Source organism: Silurus meridionalis, chromosome 2, assembly GCF_014805685.1.
Source record: "Silurus meridionalis isolate SWU-2019-XX chromosome 2, ASM1480568v1, whole genome shotgun sequence".
NCBI lineage: Eukaryota > Metazoa > Chordata > Actinopteri > Siluriformes > Siluridae > Silurus > Silurus meridionalis.
In genome coordinates this window covers 33,060,776-33,064,410 of record NC_060885.1, presented here as the reverse complement: position 1 = coordinate 33,064,410, position 3,635 = coordinate 33,060,776, and the positions used below count along the sequence as shown (strand labels likewise).

Genomic DNA, 3,635 nt, shown 5'->3' with positions numbered 1-3,635 from the left:
AGAGGTGCAGTTCGGATACAGGGTTTATTACTGCCCCCTATTGGTGAGACGTGGCTAACAAAAATCAATATGGGCAGACTGAACCAGGTCTAGTCACCGTCTAAAGCGTTACTTCCTATATTTGTTTATTATTCATTACATGCAGGTATCCATAAAAAAATTAGTTTTGATTTGTTGTGCATGCACAATAAATCCAAAAATATCTAAATACTCGTCCACAGGCATACACCTGTCTGGTTTCCGGCGTTCAGCGCTAGGACACGCCCACTTCACCTGAGGCGAATTTAATTACTTAATTAGCGGATTATTTGGTAGCAGGTGCGCGGGTGAAGGTGACAGCCCGAGTCCAGAACCTTGTGCTTCACACTAACGCGAGGAAAAGGTAGGACAGGTTACAGTTTTGTTTCTAATAAAGTTAATTTACCAAATTTAAGAATAATATTATATGAAAACACCTGTTTATTTAGAATTGCTCGAGTTACCTCAGACAAACCAGTGGTGGGAAAAGGGGCTGATACCTGGGAATGAATTAGGTCGTGAAAGAAGTAGATTTTCTTTTTAAAATAATGATTATTTAACCTTAACTTGTGGAACATGATTAAAAAATATATATATATATAATATAATCTGATATAATAATAAAAATGAATAAACAACGTATTCAACTGTGGCGTTAGCAGAAGTTGCTAAGAAAGTCTGTGTGGAGGATTTGGGTTTTGTCAGTTTTTATTTTTTTATTTCTAAAACATTACATTATTGTTGTATCTAAAAATATTTTCTAACGTTGTTTTACACATTGGGTGTCTGTGCTTGTAAAAAGTAAATATTTGTAAGTGAAATGAAGTAATTTTTTTACCTCAGCTCTGAGGTGTGAGGTGAAAAAAAGTAAAACTAAAAGAATGTGCAGTTTGGCTGCCTGGGTCGATGCTGGGCCCATCCTGGGTCCATCATCACACTCATCTGTCTAAGATTTTTTTGAAGGTGATCTTTCAAGAACAAGTGAATGAAAGTTTGTTGGACTTTAATGAAAATGATCATCATAAGCAGCAAGTGAGGCGATCAGTTTTTTACCTGTAATACAAGAAGGATTAAAGTGAAATGAAATACTAAACATTTTCTTTAATAGCTTCCCGACTGTTTGTCACACAGAGATGTTGGTTACAAGATCCGTGTCTCAAGAAAGAGTTTTTTTCTTTTTTGAAGCCAGAGGATCGGCTTTTGGAATCGATCCAAAAGGTCAACTAATAGTAATTTATTCTTTAATAGATTCCCTCCTATTATTTTTACTATGCAATATATTTCCAGGGTAGTTCAGGAATACCGATTAGTGACGACAAAGTAGAGAAAGGCATCCTCACTGAATTCTTGCATAGTTTTTGTTCCCTTCTTTAAATATTTGACTTATTTAATTTATCCCATGTTGGTAAATTAGGATGTTTTTTTTTTATTTTGTTAGGATTGAAAAATATTCTGAATGATGTTACTAGTGTAACATTTAGCTATATTGCCCAAATGAGCAGGTGGAATAGTGGCCAGACAGGCAAAGATGAAAACCAAGGACAAAACAAAACAGGAAAACAATACATAAAGCAACAACCAGAAGTGCACCTAGGGGGGGAAGAAAAAAACCTGTGTGGGGTAGTATTTTATTGTCATTCCATTGAGAAGCCTGCTGAGGTCCATACCTTTACATTTGAGACTCGTTTATTGAAAATCAGAGTAAAATATATGTCATAGGAAGGCGGCCCAGCATTGGTGTTAGAACCCTGTCTTTCCCAAAGAGCAAAACAGAAAAGAAAGACATGGATAGAGGGTAAATTTCTAAGTTTGTTGTAGGGCATAGAATTTAAAGACTTTGAATCACAAGCACACGACATTGCATCGTAGGCAAAGATTATATTGATAACCAGATCATATCACTGGGCTGCAACTCCTGGGGGTCTCCATCTCTCCTATCACCGCTTTCTCCTTTTTGTAATGCCCCAATGTCTTTTGGAGGCTGTTGTTTTTTAAAAACCCAATGAACCAGGAGATAAGTGGTGCTATGAGTTATGTGTATGATCTGCCCATGGGATGAATCAAGCCTTGTGATTTTGACAGTGGCTCAGGACTTTCCCCGGCTCCTGATTATTATTTTTTTCCCCCTGTATCTGCCCATTGGACTATGGATAATGTCTCCCCCACCCTGAGATTCTCTCTGAAACTGTGCCACACTCTAATATTGAATTAAGGTCTGTAGTGCGTGACAGTGTCCCCCCCGAATTCCACAATGCTGAAAGATGCTCTCGAATGAACAGTTCTATTTCATCTGTCCTGACTGCCAGTGGTAGTGAATATCACTGTGCAACACTGTATGAGTGCAGACAGCCCAATGCTTTCATTTGACTGGGGCAGCCTGTAATGCTCAACAAATGCTACACCTGAATACCTTCTTATCTGTATGCGCAAGCATGTTGCCCTTCAAGAGAATTCACAAGGGCATTGTATGATGCAGTATTTGGTAGGATTACTGTCAAATGGTTGGTGATTAGCAAGGACTTGTTCTGTTCCACAGGAAGGCATTCACCTCTCTGTCCCTTCTCAGATTAATTTTTCTCTTGGTACTTTGAGCCATTGTCAGGTGACCCATGAGCTCGGGAATGCTTCTGGTGGTGTTGACGATATCTTGTCACACTGTGCTAGAGCATGCAACATTATGGCTGTAGTATATAAGTCTTAGGTTTGAAAATGCCTGGCCTGTCAGATTACACTGATTTTATAGAGCACTGTTTTTGATTTAGAGAAGAAATCGAGTAGAATGCATACCCAAGAAGAAAAAAAAAGGCAATCAGAGCAGTGAAGGGGAAAAAAAATGAAATACCGTAGAGATTCAGGAAAAAGTACCACACTTAAAAACCAAAGTAAATTGCATATATGTATATTGTACATGCAATTTGCTTGCATGTTGCTTAGTTCATTCGTTGGTGACCTTTGTTCATGTTGCAGTTGTGCCACACACACATGACCTCAAGATCCAGTTTACAACCTTAAGCCTTGGTGGTTGGATATGTTAATAATCGGAGAAAGTATTTTTAAAAATAATAATAAAACATTTTTAGAATCCCTGCAAAAAATATTTGAGATTTTTTTCAACATAAAGCAAGTCACAGGATACATTTATATAATTGTAATGTAATTATGTCGTTCATGTATTTAACTCCCAGAGCCAGACTTAATATTACATTGATGCTACTTATGTCCTGTATTTAGCCCAATGCTCAGAAATTCAACAGGCAGAATATTAGATTAATTAAATAATTATACCACGTATGGGAGATGATTTGGAACCTTACTAATGATGTAATTATTTCACAGATTAAACATGTTAAGGGCTGGACACTGTATCCTACACCAGTAGATGTCGCTGTTGCACTGCAAGCCTCCTATGATGTTCTAGGTAGGTGTGGTATTGATCTAAACTTCATACAGATTGTGAGAACTATTGTATGGGTTTAAAATGTCGCCTTTTCTTTGGGTTAAGCATGGATATTAGTTTTTTTTTAAATCAGAAACATTCATGCTGACTGATCATATGAAAGAATCCTTTTTGTAACACCTGTGTGTATAACTAGCTATGAAAAAGAAAAACACAGTGA

General features: G+C 37.2%; 1 protein-coding gene across 2 annotated transcripts in view; it reads left to right on the top strand.

The window, feature by feature from the left end:
• Positions 1 to 303: 303 nt before the first annotated feature.
• Positions 304 to 3,635, top strand: part of csmd1a (CUB and Sushi multiple domains 1a) — a 378,189-nt gene continuing 374,857 nt past the window's right edge. For both annotated transcript variants that reach the window (XM_046872557.1, XM_046872551.1), the window contains exons 1-2: positions 304 to 382; positions 3,355 to 3,436. The gene's annotated coding sequence lies outside the window, so the exon portion shown is untranslated. The remainder of the gene's footprint in view (positions 383 to 3,354; positions 3,437 to 3,635) is intronic.